The sequence below is a fragment of the Arachis stenosperma genome, chromosome 10, assembly GCF_014773155.1.
Source record: "Arachis stenosperma cultivar V10309 chromosome 10, arast.V10309.gnm1.PFL2, whole genome shotgun sequence".
Classification (NCBI taxonomy): Eukaryota; Viridiplantae; Streptophyta; class Magnoliopsida; order Fabales; family Fabaceae; genus Arachis; species Arachis stenosperma.
The window spans coordinates 74270169-74289679 of NC_080386.1; the positions used below are offsets into that span (position 1 = coordinate 74270169).

The 19511-nt window shown below is 37.9% G+C and overlaps 2 non-coding genes across 2 annotated transcripts; both read right to left on the reverse strand.

The window, feature by feature from the left end:
• Window positions 1-9143: 9143 nt before the first annotated feature.
• On the reverse strand, window positions 9144-9247 carry LOC130958264 (small nucleolar RNA R71). The gene has a single exon (XR_009077396.1). It is a non-coding gene; the product is annotated as a small nucleolar RNA R71 (small nucleolar RNA).
• Window positions 9248-17188: 7941 nt separating this feature from the next.
• On the reverse strand, window positions 17189-17296 carry LOC130958711 (small nucleolar RNA R71). Its single transcript, XR_009077819.1, has one exon. It is a non-coding gene; the product is annotated as a small nucleolar RNA R71 (small nucleolar RNA).
• Between the last annotated feature and the right edge of the window lie 2215 nt (window positions 17297-19511).

Consider the following 19511-nt stretch of genomic DNA (forward strand, 5'->3'; position numbering starts at 1 on the left):
CTTTATTCGAAGAATGACGACGTAACTTGGCGTTGAACGCCAAGTACATGCTGCTGTCTGGAGTTAAACGCCAGAAAAACGTCATGATCCGGAGTTGAACGCCCAAAACACGTCATAACTCAGAGTTCAACTCCAAGAGAAGCCTCAGCTCGTGGATTGATCAAGCTCAGCCCAAACATACACCAAGTGGGCCCCGGAAGTGGATTTATGCATCAATTACTTACTCATGTAAACCCTAGGAGCTAGTTTATTATAATAGGATGATTTACTAATGTATTAGACATCTTTGGTCTCAGTTTTGTTTTATTCTTCATCCTAAGAGGCTATTGATCACGTTTTAGGGGGCTGGCCATTCGGCCATGCCTGAACCTTTTGCTTATGTATTTTCAACGGTGGAGTTTCTGCACACCATAGATTAAGGGTGTGGAGCTCTGCTGTACCTCAAGTATTAATGAAGTTCTATTTTCTTTTATTCAAATCTCTCTTATTCTTATTCCAAGATGTTCATTCGCACCCAAGAACATGATGAATGTGATGAGTAAATAACCCTCATTATCATTCTCACTTATGAACGCGCGTGATTGACAACCACTTCCGTTCTACATGCAACAGAGCTTGAATGTGTATCTCTTAGATTCCCCAACAGAATCTTCGTGGTATAAGCTAGATAGATGGCGGCATTTATGAGGATCCGGAAAGTCTCACCTTGTCTGTGGTATTCCGAGTAGGATCCTGGGAATCCGGAAAGTCTAACCTTGTCTGTGGTATTCCGAGTAGGATTCCGGTAATGAATGACTGTGACGTGCTTCAGACTTGCAAGTGCTGGGCGTTAGTGACAAACGCAAAAGAATCAAGGGATTCTATTCCAGTAGGCGCAGGAACCAACCAGTGATTAGCCGTGCTGTGACAGAGTGCGTGAGCGTAGTTTTCACTGCGAGGATGGGATGTAGCCATCAACCATGGGTGATGCCTCCAGACGATTAGCCATGCGAGTGACAGCCGCAGAGGACCATTTTCCCGAGAGGATTGAAAGTAGCCACCGCTGATGGTGAACCCCTATACACAGCTTGCCATGGAAGGGAGTAAGAAGGATTGAGTAGAAGCAGTGGGAGGGCAGGCGTCCTTGAGCCTTACAGCATCTTCATATACTTAACTGAAATTCCTACCAATGAATCTGCATAAGTATTCTATTCCTTTTATTATTTCTTCTTTTTATTATTAATTTTCGAAACCCATAACTTTTTAATCTGCCTAACTGAGATTTACAAGGTGACCATAGCTTGCTTCATACCAACAATCTCTGTGGATTCGACCCTTACTCACGTAAGGTTTATTACTTGGACGACCCAGTACACTTGCTGGTTAGTTGAACGGAGTTGTGAATTCAACAAGAGACACAATAGTTTTTGTGTACATACCAAAGAGCCAAATTCAAGCATGATCACAATTTCGTCCACCAGGTAGCTCTCTCGAATGGGCAGAGCCATTCTCTGAATGGTTATAGGAAGAGCTGTTGGTATGAAGAAGCGATTGAAGACAACTTATGATGGTGTTTTGCTCTTAATATGTACATCTTTTTAACTAATCTTCTTCCAAATTCTTAAGTAGGCAACCCAAATGTATCATATCTACTGTTTAGAGAAACCACTTGCACTTTAGTTTCCTTAACTGCTCATAAGCTCTTTTTGACCTGTCTCCATGATAGGGAGACGAGAGAACGCATAATGAAAACAAAGACAACGATTTTCTATTGCAAACTTTAGCACTATATCAAATTCTTATTAATTTGTTTCAAAGACACCATTATAACATTAATTTGTTTCAAAATCACTCACTATACAACTTTGTACATCTCACACTATCATGGTTCTTCTATTGCATTCTTTGATACAGTTTATTTTTTTTAATTCCTAATTCTTATACCATTATTATAACTATATATTTTTCTTACACTAAATTATAATTTTAGTTCTCATAACATTCAATTTATTTTTAAAATCATTTTTGGAAAAATGGATATTTTAAGTTTTTTAATGTCATCTTAATTTGATAAACTTTAAAATTTCATTTTGTACTTGAAAATAATTCATATATTTAATTTTTTTTTAGTTTGTGGGTTAATTAGAAACTTTATTCTAGAGTACATATAAATAATTATTATCTACATAAAGTTTACCTTTCTTTTTTATGTTATAAAAGTTATTCATTCGGCAGATATAAGAAAAAAGGAAAAATTACTTTAAAAAATTATTAGGAAGATTTAATTATTAAAAAGAACTTTTAATATTAAAATTATTAACAATAATTAACTTTTCTTTTAACATGTATGATATTTAAAAGGAAGGACTAAATTTTTTTATAAAAAAATAAATATATTTTTAATTATTTTTTTACTTATTTTTGTTAATTTGTATGTTAATCTCTTTTATATTGCCTAAAATTTTCATTGATTAATTATTTATTTATTTTTTTATTTTTTTATGATTTTTCATCATTTTTTTCTCTGATTATCAATAGAAAATAAAAATAAAAAAAATTGTGAAAATTACTTAAACTTTGGGGGAAATAAAATTTTTTGATATCAAAAATTCTGAAATGAATCAAAAAATTATATTACATATATTTTTCTCAATATTTAGTTCTTTTTAACTATTATAAATATTAAAAAAATTAGTGATTAATAATTGTGTAGTCAATTGTCTTCTCTAATAATTAATTTGTCATAACCGTTCTTTTAGTGTAATTTATTTTAAAAAAATTATCCACATAATTTTAATTATAAACTTCTATCTTCTATTAGTATTTTCTCCATCTTTAACATTACCAACGAAACATTAAAAACCCAAACGTCACTCCTTCTTCTCCCACCCCCTCCCCCACACACGCAATAAAAAAAGGACGTCACAAACAAGACGTAACGCAGTGACGGTTTCCTCTCTCTCTGGCGTCTCACCTCACTCAACCCAGAAACCCACCACCCAACTTTTTGAAGGGTTAAACCCCATATCCTCCTACAAGATACAAACTTGTCGTTATCTACAGTGGTCCCAACGCCTCCAATTCGTTCAACAGGTAAATTTTCTGACAATCGAATAACAAGTTAAGGTTTTGCCCTAATTGTTGCAGTCCCAACACAACCTTCTGTTCACTCTTTTTTTCTTTTGCTTTTCTTTTCATTTTTGGTAGCTTTCCTTTCGGAGATTTAATCAACTAAAGTTTTGGCTTCTGAAAATATCCAGTTAATACGTTTATGTGAATGGGCTCAGTTCAAGTATCCTTTCTGATTATTTTTTTTTCCTAAAACTAACATTTTTGTTGGTCTCACATGTTGCTGAATCTTAATGTGAACCAATATAAGATATTGTCATATATTTGGACATACATGTATCATTCAAGGAAACGTTCATTCCCAATTTAAAAAGAAAGAAAGAAATATTTGATTTCCAAAACAAGGGATCTCTAATACTTGGATGAGTGCAACATCTCATTCTTATTAACTTCTTTTTTTTATGCTTTTTGTTACCAGGTTGTAACACGTGGGAAGGAGCTAATTTTGATAATCATCTTGATTAGGAAGCTACATTTAAGGTAACATACTAAAATATAAGTTATTAACATGAGAGAAGTTCAAAGGATAATAACAGAAAGCTATTTTTTTATTAATTTCTTTTTACCAAGTTAATTAATTCTGTTTCACCGAGGTTGTATTGGCCGTGTGAAATTTAGTAATTTGGTATTACTATATTATATCCAATAAGAAAAAATATTAAGCAGATAATTTAAAATATTTTTAACAGTAAAAAAAATCATCGTAAAGGTAATATGGCCGATTAGCTACCACAAAAATAGTCGTAAAATCATCGCTAATCTGTCGCAAAATATAATTTGTGATGGATTAGCTACCGCCTAGCAACCAATGCTTTCCTCGCTAATTACAAGTCACTGATCAGTGAGGCAAACTCAATAGTCACTAATTCATCGGAAAAAAATTTAGCGACCGAATAGATAATCGCGAATCCATCACTAAAGTAAAAACTATTTCCATAGAAGAAATAGACTAAAAGGTAGTCGCTAATTAACAACAAACTCTACTACAACAGAATCATCGCTAAATCCAAGCTAACTTTGTAAACAAAATGGAATGCTTAGTTGACGCTAATTAGCAAGGAATTTTTTCGAACCTAATTTTTCGCAAGTTGTCTGCTAATATGATCACAAATCTATCACATTTTCTAGCAAATCTATAGCTAATCTTTGAAAATCCTTAATCAAATTTGTAAGAATTTTGTTGCTAAACCAAATCTATTCTAAATGAGAAAGTAGAGTTATGAAATAATTGCTAATTTGCTAGGAAATAATATATAGTTGATGAGCGGATAATTTATACGCTTTTTGGCATTGTTTTTAGTATGTTTTTAGTATGATCTAGTTAGTTTTTAGTATATTTTTATTACTTTTTAGTTAAAATTCACTTTTCTGGACTTTACTATGAGTTTGTGTGTTTTTCTGTGATTTCAGGTATTTTCTGGCTGAAATTGAGGGACCTGAGCAAAAATCTGATTCAGAGACTGAAAAGGACTGCAGATGCTGTTGGATTCTGACCTCCCTGCACTCGAAGTGGATTTTCTGGAGCTACAGAAGCCCAATTGGCGCGCTCTCAACGGCGTTGGAAAGTAGACATCTTGGGCTTTCCAACAATATATGATAGTCCATACTTTGTCCAAGATTTGATGGCCCAAACTGGCGTTCAAAGTCACCTTCAGAATTCCCAGCGTTAAACGCCGGAACTGGCACCAAAGTGGGAGTTAAACGCCCAAACTGGCACAAAAGCTGGCGTTTAACTCCAAGAAGAGTCTCTACACGAAAATTCTTCAATGCTCAGCCCAAGCACACACCAAGTGGGCCCGGAAGTGGATTTTTATGTCATTTACTCATCTCTGTACACCCTAGGCTACTAGTTCTCTATATATAGGACCTTTTACTATTGTATTTTCATCTTCTGATCTTTGGAATCGTTTGATCTTTAGATCTTTTGATCACTTTGGGAGGCTGGCCATTCGGCCATGCCTAGACCTTGTTCTTATGTATTTTCAACGGTGGAGTTTCTACACACCATAGATTAAGGTGTGGAGCTCTGCTGTACCTCGAGTATTAATGCAATTACTATTGTTCTTCTATTCAATTCCGCTTGTTCTTGTTCCAAGATATCACTTGTTCTTCAACTTGATGAATGTGATGATCTGTGATACTCATCATCATTCTCACCTATGAACGTGTGCCTGACAACCACCTCCGTTCTACCTTAGATTGGGTGGATATCTCTTGGATTCTTTAACCGGAATCTTCGTGGTATAAGCTAGAACTGATGGCGGCATTCAAGAGAATCCGGAAGGTCTAAACCTTGTCTGTGGTATTCTGAGTAGGATTCAATGATTGAATGACTGTGACGAGCTTCAAACTCCTGAGGGCGGGGCGTTAGTGGCAGACGCAAAAGAATCACTGGATTCTATTCCGGCCTGATTGAGAACCGACAGATGGATAGCCGTGCCGTGACAGGGTGCGTTGAACATTTCCACTGAGAGGATGGGAGGTAGCCACTGACAATGGTGAAACCCTTGCATACAGCTTGCCATGGAAAGGAGTAAGAAGGATTGGATGAAGACAGTAGGAAAGCAGAGAGACGGAAGGGACAAAGCATCTCCATTCGCTTATCTGAAATTCTCACCAATGGAATACATAAGTATCTCTATCTTTATCTTTATGTTTTATTCATATATCATCCATAACCATTTGAGTCTGCCTAACTAAGATTTACAAGGTGACCATAGCTTGCTTCATACCAACAATCTCCGTGGGATCGACCCTTACTCGTGTAAGGTTTATTACTTGGACGACCCAGTGCACTTGCTGGTTAGTTGTGCGAAGTTGTGATAAAGAGTTGAGATTGCAATGAGCGTACCATGTTGATGGCGCCATTGATGATCACAATTTCGTGCACCAAGTTTTTGGCGCCGTTGCCGGGGATTGTTTCGAGTATGGACAACTGACGGTTCATCTTGTTGCTTAGATTAGGTATTTTTCAGAGTTCTTAAGAATGAATTCTAGTGTTTCAAGGTGATGTTCTTATCATCACCAAAGCTGATTGATTCTTGATGCCAAGGCATCTTAGGCTAGTTTCACTAGCATTTTTCTGTTAGTTTTAGTTGTTTTATGCATTTTCTTGAGCTTAAAGTAACCAAGAATGGTTAAATGAACAACAAAGCAATGAACCATCTAAACAGTATGATTTTGATGCAAATTCCATGAATTTTTAGTTATATTACTTGAATGCTATGAATGGAAGATTTCTCATGAAATTTTGCAAGACTTTGATGTAGTTGTTTGGATGATTTCAGGGAAGAAGAGGTTAGGCAAGGAAGCAACAAAATCAATAAAGGAAGCTTGAATATCACATGTGGAGTTTAAGCTCCAGTTTAAGCTCCAGTTTAAGCTTAAACTGGAGCTTAAACGCCAAATTCATGAAAGCTGAGGAAAAGCTGAAAGTGGCGTTTAACCTCCAGTTTAACCTTAAACTGGAAGTTAAACGCCAGAAATGAGAAATCCTCCAGGGTTGCTTTCTCCATTTCCACGTTTAAGCTCCAGTTTAACCTTAAACTGGAGCTTAAACGTGTTCGACCATTCTCCTCAAGGGTTGCTTTCTTCATTTCCACGTTTAAGCTTCAGTTTAACCTTAAATTGAAGCTTAAACGTGTTCGACCAAAATCCACACTCCAGGGTTGCTTTCTTCATTTCCACATTTAAGCTTCAGTTTAACCTTAAACTGAAGCTTAAACGTGTTCGACAATTCCACACTCCAGGGTTGCCTTCTTCCATTTCCACGTTTAAGATCAGTTTAACCTTAAACTGAAGCTTAAACGTGCTTGAGTTATACCACCTCCAGGAGTGTCCAACGTTTAAGTTGCAGTTTAAGCTTAAACTGCAACTTAAACACCACTAATTGAAAAGGTTTCTAGGCCAAAGATATTGCAGTTTAAGTTAGCATTTGAGCACAAACATTAACTTAAACGTACTCTGGTATGAAACCCAATTGAATATCATGGTTTATGGGATTGGGCCTGAAGAATTGATGAGTCTGGAATTTCAATTTGATTGAGTCATGTGTCATTACTTGATCATCACTAAGTTGGCTCAATGAATGTTACAGAATTGGATCAGCAGCCTCATCAGGATTATGGATCATAAACCCAAAGCAAAAGGAAATCAGGGAAAGGCCTCAAAGCCCAAGAAACACAACAGAAGCTCAATTTAGAAAGTGTATAAATAGGATAGAATTTAAGTTAGAGAGGACTTTTGGATCATTTTTCTAGTTTTCATACTTTTTGTAATTGAATTCAGAGCTATGACTCACTAAACCCCCTTTCATTGGGTTAGGGAGCTCTATTGTAATTTAATGAATCAATAATAGTTTTTATCTTCTTCTTCAATCTTTTCTCTTGAATTTTTGTTAGAAAGCTTCTCGATCTAATTCCATTGGTTAGTTGTCTTGGGAAAGAAACTATCCATAATTGGAATCCTTCGGAACCTTGGGAAAGGAATGGAAGATTCATGCTAGAGAAGCTTTCTCACAGTGAATTGGATTGGGGTTTGGATGGATATTGTGACATGTAATCCTACCAAATTGTGGTTCATGAAACTGTGTGGTATAATCAGTGATCGAGCGTCATCTCTTCTTATGAACATTTAAACCAAGGGATTGGGAATTTGTTTGTTTTTAGAGAGAATTGGTGAGCCAAGGGATTGGGATCCAATCATATAAGATTGCCAAGCAAAATTCAATGAACGCATTGGTTGAGGAAGGGATAAAAATGTTTTGATTCGGAGATCTCAATATCTCCTGAAACCCAATGAATTCCCCATTTCTGATCTACCACTTTCTCTTTACATTCTGCAATTAAATTCATGCAATCACCCCGATCCCTTTTTAATTTCAGCAATTTAGCTTCTCGCTCTTTAATTCATGCAATTTAAGATTCCGCAATTTCAATTTCTTGCCATTTACTTTTTCCGCCAATTTTACATTCCGCAATTCTCATCTAAATCTTGATTCCGCTCAACTAGAACACACTTCTAATCCGAATTGCTCACTCAACCAATCCTTGTGGGATTTGACCTCACTCTATTGTGAGTTTTTACTTGACGATAACCGATGCACTTGCCGGAAGGAATTTTTGCCGATCGTGCAATTTCCTAAAATCGTAGCTATCAAGTTTATGGCGCCGTTGCCGGGGATTGGTTTTCGATTGACAATTCTCAAATTGGAAGTTAACTAGATTGAGCATTTTTCTTGTTTTGTTAATTCAGTTCAAGTTACTTGTTGAATTTTAATTTCTGCACTCTGTTACTTGCTTTCTTTCTTTATGCCTTTAAATTCAAGCAACTAACTCACTGACTCACTAACTATTTGAATTAATTCCTCAACTGCTCTAACCATACTCTTCCATTAACCAAGAGTATTTCACTTGTTTGTTGCCTGTGCTGTGTTCTTGTATGACAGGTAGGAGAGGAGAGACATCAACTCATCCATATACCGAACTAGAGAGGACCCTTCATAAACTTAGAAGGGAAGCAAGAGGGAAGAGAGTACTGGGAGAAGAAGAATCTGAAGGAGAATCTGAGGACAATTTTGAGGAAGCTCTAGATCTCAACATGGATAGAGAAGTTCACAACCATGAGAGAGCTGATGGAAACAATGCCATTCCCGAGAGGAGGGTTCTTGGTTCATACATAAACCCAACCTCTGGGAATTGTGGTAGCAGCATTCAGAAACCACCCATTCAGGCCAACAATTTTGAACTCAAACCACAGCTAATATCACTGGTGGAGAATCATTGTTCATTTGGTGGGAGTGCTAATGAAGATCCAAACCAACATCTCACAAAATTCCTGAGAATTTGTGACACTGTGAAGTCCAATGGAGTCCAGGAAGATGCCTATAAACTGCTCTTGTTCCCATTTTCACTTAGGGACAAGGCAGCTAAGTGGCTGGAATCATTCCCAAGGGGGAGCCTAACAACCTGGGATGAGGTGGAAAGCAAGTTTCTGGCACGTTTCTACCCCCCCCCCCCCCCCCACAAAAGGTCAATAGGCTTCGATCTGAGGTTCAGAATTTTAGACAACAAGATGGTGAAACTCTCTACGAGGCATGGGAGAGGTTCAAGGATTTGACAAGGAAATGCCCACCAGACATGTTCCATGACTGGGTGCAATTGCATATTTTCTATGATGGACTTTCTTATGAATCAAGGAAGGCTGTAGACCATTCATCAGGAGGTTCATTGAACAGGAAAAAGACTGTGGAAGAAGCCATTGAAGTGATTGAGACAGTGGCTGAGAATGAGTACTACTATGCTTCAGAGAGACACAACACTAAGGGAGTCATGGAGCTGAACCATGTTGATACAATTCTAGCCCAAAACAAGGTGTTTGCCAAGCAACTAGCAGAGCTCACCAGGAAATTAGAAACAAATCAAGTGGCTGCAATACACACACAAGATCAAGAGGAGGTAAGCACTGAAGGAGGTGATTGGGAAGAGGCCAACTATGTGGGAAATCAACAAAGGCAACCATATGATCCACATTCCAACACTTACAACCCAGGCTGGAAAAACCACCCAAACTTTGGGTGGGGAAACTAGCAAACCCAACCACAAAACCACAAACCTTACAACCCCAACCAACATAACAATTCCACATACCAAAACTCCAACCAAAGATCATACCAAGCCACACAAAACACTTACTCCCAACCACCATATCATGGCCAAAATAATCAACCTGCCCAACCTAATCCGAACCAACAATTTCAAGATCAATTAAACAGGATAGAAGGAATGCTTGCAAACATGGGTCAGGACATAAGTGATTTGAAAAGCTTTAGGGATGATGTGAGATCTACCTTAAGGAACCATGGTGAAAAACTCAAGAGGATGGAGTCTCGAGTAGGAGAGCTATCTCAACAAGCCCCCAAGTCAACTGCAGTGTTCCCTAGTGACACAGAAAAGAATCCTAAAGGGGAACAAAAGGGAGTGAGATGGGAAGAATGCAAGGCCATCACCATATTGAAGGAAGTCTCAGAAGAAGAAGGAATCAGACCCTCAGAACAGGAGCCAGAAATCTTGAAGGAAGGTGTGGAAGAAGCTAAGCAGGAAAGTGAAACTGAGCAAGCCAAGGAACTGCAAAATAAAGGCATGCTGGAAACATACCAACCAAAAGCACCATTTCCTCAGAGGTTAGGAGGAGGTGAAAAAGGGAAAAAATATTCAAGGTTTTTAGAGACATTTAAGTCTCTCCATATCAATATTCCCTTTCTTGAGATTCTCCAGCAGATGCCTACACATATCAAGTATTTGAAGGAATTGCTGAGCAAGAAAAGAGTTTTGAAGGGAGGACAAACTGTAATAATGAACAGAGAATGCAGTGCCCTCATCAAGAAGGACATAGTCTCTAAGAAAACAGACCCAGGAAGTTTTCATATCCCCTGCATCATAGGGGAAACAAAAATTGACAGAGGATTCTGTGATCTAGGAGCTAGCATAAATGTGATGCCTCTGACTCTTATGAAGAGGCTACAACTGAATGAGGTGAGATCCACTGATGTAATCATACAACTGGCTGACAAAACTCAGAAGCAAGCTGAAGGGGTAGTTGAGAATGTGCTGGTGAAAGTGGGAAATTATTTCTTCCCCACAGACTTTGTCATTTTGGACATGGAGGAAAGCTACCTACACCCTATCATTATGGGAAGGCCATTTCTAGCCACTGCTAGAGCGCTCATAGATGTAGAACAAGGAGAGCTAATTTTGAGAATACATGATGAACAGCTCATTTTCCATGTTTTCAAACCTGCATCTGAGCCTGAACCAGAACCTGAAAAGCCTAAGGATGATAGTAGCCATCTGTGTTTGGAGGAAAGCAACCCAGCAGCTGAAACTCTGAAACAGTCCTTGGAAGGCAAACAAGAATTGCAAGAGTTAAAGCCACAAGAATCAATAGAAACAGCTCAGAAGGATCCTCCTGGCATAAGGGTCAATGAAGAAATCCTCAAGAGAGAGGGAAGAATTGTAAAGAAATTGCCAAGAGGGTGGAGAAACAAGAAAATTCCCACTGAAGGTTTCTCTCCGGGAGATAAAGTGATATCAAGTCATTATCTGCCAATCCCACCTAGCCTCAAAACCATTCCTTCCCAGCTCCCTCAAGTGTTCACAATCAGGAAGGTTCTTTCTATGGAACATTTGGAAATCATGAAGGAATCAAATGGGGACGTTTTCATAGTGAGAGGAGAGGACATCAAGCACTACAATCCACCCTAACAAGGGACAACCGTCAAGCTAGTGACGTTAAAGAAGCGCTTCATGGGAGGCAACCCATGTTTTAGTATCCTTACTCTTTATTGTTTTGCTTTGCATCTAATAAAGCATGGTTTCTTATGCATGAACTTGAATCCTCAGGACAACTGTTGATAAGGTGCACTAAACATTGCATGTAAAATACAATTGGTCTCTAAGTTTGGTGTGCCTGAAGGCACCCCAAATCTTATTCAAATTGTATTCAATCTTTCATTCAAGGTGCACAACCAAACATTAAGTTTGGTGTTCCTCTTTGAACACAGTTAATAAAAAGCAAGAAGTTCCTCTGGATTTAGAAATTCATGACAAGTATACCATTTGCATGTTTTAATACTTTGATTTCAATTACTTTAGGTAGTAAAATTGTTTAGGATCAAAGAGCCAAAGTGACTATGATTTATTAGAATTATGCACATTCATTAAGGACAACCAACATGGATTTCATGTCATCAGGAGACATTACCAAACATTAAGTTTGGTGTCCAGTAATAAGTGTGCATACATACAAGGGTCACGGCTATAAGCTCATGAAGTCAATCATTGATTTACAATTCAATAAGAAGGAAAAACATGTGCAAGTACTATTCATTATTCACATGGACCGAAAAAAATGATAGCAAAGTTGTTTGTTTGTGCAGGTACAAAAGGAAGTACAAGTGGTCAAAAAGAGGCAAGAAGCAAGAAGAAGCAGGACCCCAAGAATCAAGAAGAACCAAGCAACAAATGAGAGGTGGTCTTGTTCCTTAATAATCAAATAATAGTTTGTGAATTGTCTTTATGAGCTTTCTTTCATTTTAAGTCATTTAAGTTTTATGTGAGATTTCTAGTATGTTTGTCTGTTTACTGCTTTGAATAAAGTGAATGCCTAGATGTTTGGATATAACTTCACCTTCTTAAACAAATGCTTGCCATGCTTGTTCTGTTTTCAAAAATAAAAGAAAAGTTTGGACAAAAGTAACTTGGCTCAATTAGTGACAAATCAAGTAGAATTAAGTGGTGGTATGCATGCTTGATTGTTTAGTCAGATCACTGGAAATTGAGTGTAGAATTATCATTTTTGTGTAGAAGTTTGAATACTGTCTATGGATCTTGATGAATAAATGTCTTTGGCCATGAAAAAGAAAGAAAAAGAAGAAGAAAAAGCCACTGAAAAAGGGCAACCAAAAAGCAAAAAAATTGAGAAAATAAGCTAGGCACCAATGGTTTGAACTTCTGAGACAAATGCCTGTGGTGTTTATGTATTAAGGATATGCTTGGATGAATAGGTTCTGAGGAGTGTTTCAACACTTGGTAACTTGGGTTAACTAACCCGGGATTATCAACCAAAAGTCTATTATCAAGAGCAACCTAAATACAAAACATTTAGTCACACAAAGAGGTGCTGGGCACCAATGTCTCAAGAAGAAATGTGAACTAAAATGCCTGTAGTGGATATGTGTAGTGCACTGATAAGAAAAAGAAAATGCCAAAGGCTTGTGCAACACATGACATTGAGCAAACAAGGAGCAAAGGAGCTCTAAGAAAAAGAAAAACAAAGAAGGGAAAAGTGCCAAGGACATAAGAATAACAAGAGGCCATAGCAGTGTTTGATGGATGCAATGAAAAAGTGATAATCTTACCTGATAAGAATGAAAAAGTGATGCTGTAACTTTCTGCATAAAACCCTTCTGATTAACTTCAAATGCTTGCTAATATAACCAATGTAATTGCTTTCTGTTTCATACTTTCTTCTCAAATAACTCAGGACTTGCTTAGGGACAAGCAAGTATTAAGTTTGGTGTTGTGATGCCAAGGCATCTTAGGCTAGTTTCACTAGCATTTTTCTGTTAGTTTTAGTTGTTTTATGCATTTTCTTGAGCTTAAAGTAACCAAGAATGGTTAAATGAACAACAAAGCAATGAACCATCCAAACAGTATGATTTTGATGCAAATTCCATGAATTTTTAGTTATATTACTTGAATGCTATGAATGGAAGATTTCTCATGAAATTTTGCAAGACTTTGATGCAGTTGTTTGGATGATTTCAGGGAAGAAGAGGTTAGGCAAGGAAGCAACAAAATCAATAAAGGAAGCTTGAATATCACATGTGGAGTTTAAGCTCCAGTTTAAGCTCCAGTTTAAGCTCCAGTTTAAGCTTAAACTGGAGCTTAAACGCCAAAATCATGAAAGCTGAGGAAAAGCTGAAAGTGGCGTTTAACCTCCAGTTTAACCTTAAACAGGAAGTTAAACGCCAGAAATGAGAAATCCTCCAGGGTTGCTTTCTCCATTTCCACGTTTAAGCTCCAGTTTAACCTTAAACTGGAGCTTAAACGTGTTCGACCATTCTCCTCCAGGGTTGCTTTCTTCATTTCCACGTTTAAGCTTCAGTTTAACCTTAAACTGAAGCTTAAACGTGTTCGACCAAAATCCACACTCCAGGGTTGCTTTCTTCATTTCCACGTTTAAGCTTCAGTTTAACCTTAAACTGAAGCTTAAACGTGTTCGACAATTCCATACTCCAGGGTTGCCTTCTTCCATTTCCACGTTTAAGCTTCAGTTTAACCTTAAACTGAAGCTTAAACGTGCTTGAGTTATACCACCTCCAAGAGTGTCCAACGTTTAAGTTGCAGTTTAAGCTTAAACTGCAACTTAAACACCACTAATTGAAAAGGTTTCTGGGCCAAAGATATTGCAGTTTAAGTTAGCATTTGAGCACAAACATTAACTTAAACGTACTCTGGTATGAAACCCAATTGAATATCATGGTTTATGGGATTGGGCCTGAAGAATTGATGAGTCTGGAATTTCAATTTGATTGAGTCATGTGTCATTACTTGATCATCACTAAGTTGGCTCAATGAATGTTACAGAATTGGATCAGCAGCCTCATCAGGATTATGGATCATAAACCCAAAGCAAAAGGAAATCAGGGAAAGGCCTCAAAGCCCAAGAAACACAACAGAAGCTCAATTTAGAAAGTGTATAAATAGGATAGAATTTAAGTTAGAGAGGACTTTTGGATCATTTTTCTAGTTTTCATACTTTTTGTAATTGAATTCAGAGCTATGACTCACTAAACCCCCTTTCATTGGGTTAGGGAGCTCTATTGTAATTCAATGAATTAATAATAGTTTTTATCTTCTTCTTCAATCTTTTCTCTTGAATTTTTGTTAGAAAGCTTCTCGATCTAATTCCATTGGTTAGTTGTCTTGGGAAAGAAACTATCCATAATTGGAATCCTTCGGAACCTTGGGAAAGGAATGGAGGATTCATGCTAGAGAAGCTTTCTCACAGTGAATTGGATTGGGGTTTGGATGGATATTGTGACATGTAATCCTACCAAATTGTGGTTCATGAAACTGTGTGGTATAATCAGTGATCGAGCGTCATCTCTTCTTATGAACATTTAAACCAAGGGATTGGGAATTTGTTTGTTTTTAGAGAGAATTGGTGAGCCAAGGGATTGGGATCCAATCATATAAGATTGCCAAGCAAAATTCAATGAACGCATTGGTTGAGGAAGGGATAAAAATGTTTTGATTCGGAGATCTCAATATCTCCTGAAACCCAATGAATTCCCCATTTCTGATCTACCACTTTCTCTTTACATTCTGCAATTAAATTCATGAAATCACCCCGATCCCTTTTTAATTTCAGCAATTTAGCTTCTCGCTCTTTAATTCATGCAATTTAAGATTCCGCAATTTCAATTTCTTGCCATTTACTTTTCCCGCCAATTTTACATTCCGCAATTCTCATCTAAATCTTGATTCCGCTCAACTAGAACACACTTCTAATCCGAATTGCTCACTCAACCAATCCTTGTGGGATTCGACCTCACTCTATTGTGAGTTTTTACTTGACGATAACCGGTGCACTTGCCGGAAGGAATTTTTGCCGATCGTGCAATTTCCTAAAATCGAAGCATCAATTCTCATCAATTTAGCTCTTGAATGCAATGTCCTGCTGAAACTTGGCTAGCCATGTCTAATTCCTTTAGACTAAAGCTTTAGACTAACATTGCATGATTCCTGGAATTCTCATTAAGAATTTTGATACCTTTATTTTCTTTTCCACTTAATTTTCAAAAAATCCAAAAAAATTTTACAAAATCATAAAAAAACCAAAAAAATATTGTATGTTTCTTGTTGAGTCTAGTGTCTCATTTTAAGTTTGGTGTCAATTGCATGTTTCTGTTCTTCTTGCATTTTTCGAATTCATGCATGTGTCTTCATTAATCTTCAAGATGTTCTTGATGACTTCCTTGCTCTGATCTTTGAATTCTCTTGACTTGAGTGTTTTGTTGTTTCTCATGTGCATTCTCATGTTGTTAGTGTCCATAGTATACAAACTGCTAAGTTTGGTGTCTTGCATGCATTGTTATTTGATTTTAGTTGCATTTTGATTATTCCTCATTATTAAAATTCCAAAAATATTTTTAATTTGTGTCTTTTCAAGTCAATAATACAGAGAATTGAAGATTCAGAACATACAGCAGAGGAATTATACAGAAAAAACTGGGCATTCAAAACGCCCAGTGAAGAAGGACAGACTGGCGTTTAAACGCCAGCCATGGTGCCTGGTTGGGCGTTTAACGCCCAAAAAGGTAGAGCATTGGGCATTAAACGCCAGAATGTGCACCATTCCGGGCGTTTAACGCCAGGATGGCACAAGAGGGAAGATTTTGTTTTCAAATCAATTTTTTTCCAAGTTTTCAAAATTTTTCAAAATCAAATCTTTTTTTTTTTTCAATCAAATCTTTTTCAAAATCAATTTCTTTCCCTTTTCAAAGATACTTGCTAACAATTAATGATTTGATTCAACATTTCAAGTATGTTGCCTTTTCTGTTGAGAAAGGTTTAATGCTTGAATCATATCTTTTCTTGTTAGCCAAGTCATCAATTTTTAAAATCAAATCTTTTTCAAAATAGTTTTCAATCATATCTTTTTAAATTCTAATTTCAAAATCTTTTTCAAAAATTACTTGATTTCTTTCCCACTCTTGGTTTTCGAAAATCAATTAAAATTTTTCAAAATGTTTTTAAAATCTTTTTAATTTAATTTTCGAAATTTCTTCCCCTCTTCTCGCATCCTTCTATTTATGGAGTACCACTCCTCCTCAATGCACAATTCGAACTCTATCTCACTAAGTTCGAATTCTTCTACCCCTTCCTTCTATTTTTCTTTTTCTCTGACACCTCAAGGAATCTCTATACTGTGACATAGAGGATTCCACATTTCTTGTTCTTTTCTCTTTCATATGAGCAAGAGCAAAGACAAAAGCATTCTTGTTGAGGCTGACCCTGAACCTGAAAGGACCTTGAAGCGAAAGCTATGAGAAGCTAAAGCACAATTCTCTGTAGAGGACCTAACAGAAATCTTCAAAGAAGAAGAACCCATGGCAGCCGAAAACAACAACAATGCCAACAATGCAAGGAAGGTGCTTGGTGACTTTACTGCACCTACTCCCGACTTCTATGGGAGAAGCATCTCTATCCCTGACATTGGAGCAAACAACTTTGAGCTTAAGCCTCAATTAGTTTCTCTAATGCAACAGAATTGCAAGTTCCATGGACTTCCATTGGAAGATCCTCATCAGTTCTTAGCTGAATTCTTGCAAATCTGTGACACTGTCAAGACTAATGGGGTTGACCCTGAGGTCTACAGACTAATGCTATTCCCTTTTGCTGTAAGAGACAGAGCTAGGACATGGTTGGACTCACAACCTAAAGAAAGCCTGAACTCTTGAGAAAAGCTAGTCAATGCCTTCTTGGCAAAGTTCTTTCCACCTCAAAAATTGAGTAAGCTTAGAGTGGATGTCCAAACCTTCAGACAGAAGGAAGGAGAATCCCTCTATGAAGCTTGGGAAAGATACAAACAATTGATCAGAAAGTGTCCTTCTGATATGCTTTCTGAATGGAGCATTATAGGTATTTTCTATGATGGTCTGTCTGAACTGTCCAAGATGTCTTTGGATAGCTCTGCTGGAGGATCTCTTCATCTGAAGAAGACGCCTACAGAAGCTCAAGAGCTCATTGAAATGGTTGCAAATAACCAATTCATGTACACTTCTGAAAGGAATCCTATGAACAATGGGACAAATCAGAAGAAAGGAGTTCTTGAGATTGATACTCTGAATGTCATATTAGCTCAGAACAAAATATTGACTCAGCAAGTCAATTTGATTTCTCAAAGTCTGTCTGGAATGCAAAATGCACCAGGCAGTACTAAGGATGCTTCATCTGAAGAAGAAGCTTATGATCCTGAGAACCCTTCGATGGAAGAGGTGAATTACATGGGAGAACCCTATGGAAACACCTATAATTCTTCATGGAGAAATCATCCAAATTTCTCATGGAAGGATCAACAGAGACCTCAACAAGGTTTCAACAATAATAATGGTGGAAGAAACAGGTTTAGCAATGGCAAGCCTTTTCCATCATCTTCTCATCAACAGACAGAGAATTCTAAGCAGAGACACTCTGACTTAGCAACTATGGTCTCTGATCTAATCAAAACCACTCAAAGTTTCATGACTGAAACAAGGTCCTCCATTAGGAATTTGGAGGCACAAGTGGAACAGCTGAGCAAGAAAATTACTGAACTCCCTCCTAGTACTCTTCCAAGCAATACAGAAGAAAATCCAAAAGGAGAGTGCAAGGCCATCAACATGGCCGAATGTGGAGAGGAGGAAGAGGCAGTGAACGCCACTGAGGAAGACCTCAATGGACGTCCACTGGCCTCCACTGAGTTCCCCAATGAGGAACCATGGGAATCTGAGGCTCAAAATGAGACCATAGAGATTCCATTGGACTTACTTCTGCCTTTCATGAGCTCTGATGAGTATTCCTCCTCTGAAGAGGATGAGTATGTCACTGAAGAGCAAGTTGCTAAATACCTTGGAGCAATCATGAAGCTAAATGACAAGTTATTTGGAAATGAGACTTGGGAGGATGAACCCCCTTTGCTCACCAAAGAACTGGATGACTTGTCTAGGCAGAAATTACCTCAAAAGAAGCAGGACCCTGAAAAGTTCTCAATACCTTGTACCATAGGCACCATGACCTTCAAGAAGGCTCTGTGTGACTTAGGGTCAAGTGTAAACCTCATGCCTCTCTCTGTAATGGAGAAGCTAAGGATCTCTGAGGCACAAGCTGCAAGAATCTCACTAGAGATGGCAGACAATTCAAAGAAACAAGCCTATGGACTTGTAGAGAATGTTCTGGTAAAAGTTGAAGACCATTACATCCCTACTGATTTCATAGTCCTAGAGACTGGGAAGTGCATGGATGAATCCATCATCCTTGGCAGACCCTTCCTAGCCACAGCAAAGGCTGTGATTGATGTTGATAGAGGTGACCTGATCATTCAAGTGAATGAGGAATCCTTTGTGTTTAAGGCTCAAGGATATCCATCTGTCACCATGGAGAGGAAGCATGAAGAGCTTCTCTCAAAACAGAGTCAAACAGAGCCCCCACAGTCAAACTCTAAGTTTGGTGTTGGGAGGCCACAACCAAACTCTAAGTTTGGTGTTGAACCCCCACATTCAAACTCTAAGTTTGGTGTTGGGAGGTTCCAACATTGCTCTGAGCATTTGTGAGGCTCCATGAGAGCCCTCTGTCAAGCTACTGATATTAAAGAAGCGCTTGTTGGGAGGCAACCCAATGTTATATTTTATCTATTTGCCTTTGTTATTTTATGTTTTCTGTAGGTTGATGATCATGAGAAGTCACAAAATCAATTGAAAAAGCAAAAACAGAATGAAAAATAGGAAGAAAAATAGCACACCCTGGAGGAAGAACCTACTGGCGTTTAAACGCCAGTAAGGCTAGCAGATGGGCGTTTAACGCCCAGTCTGGCACCATTCTGGGCGTTTAACGCCAGAAAGGGGCACCAGACTAGCGTTAAACGCCAGATATGGGCAAGCACTTGGCGTTAAACGCCAGAAATGGGCACCAGCCCGGCGTTTAATGCCAGAATTGGCTCAAAACGCATTTTTGCATACCATTTGGTGCAGGGATGACTTTTCCTTGACACCTCAGGATCTGTGGACCCCATAGGATCCCCACCTACCCCACCACCCTCTCTCTTCTTCTTCACCCATTCACCAATCACCTCAACCACTC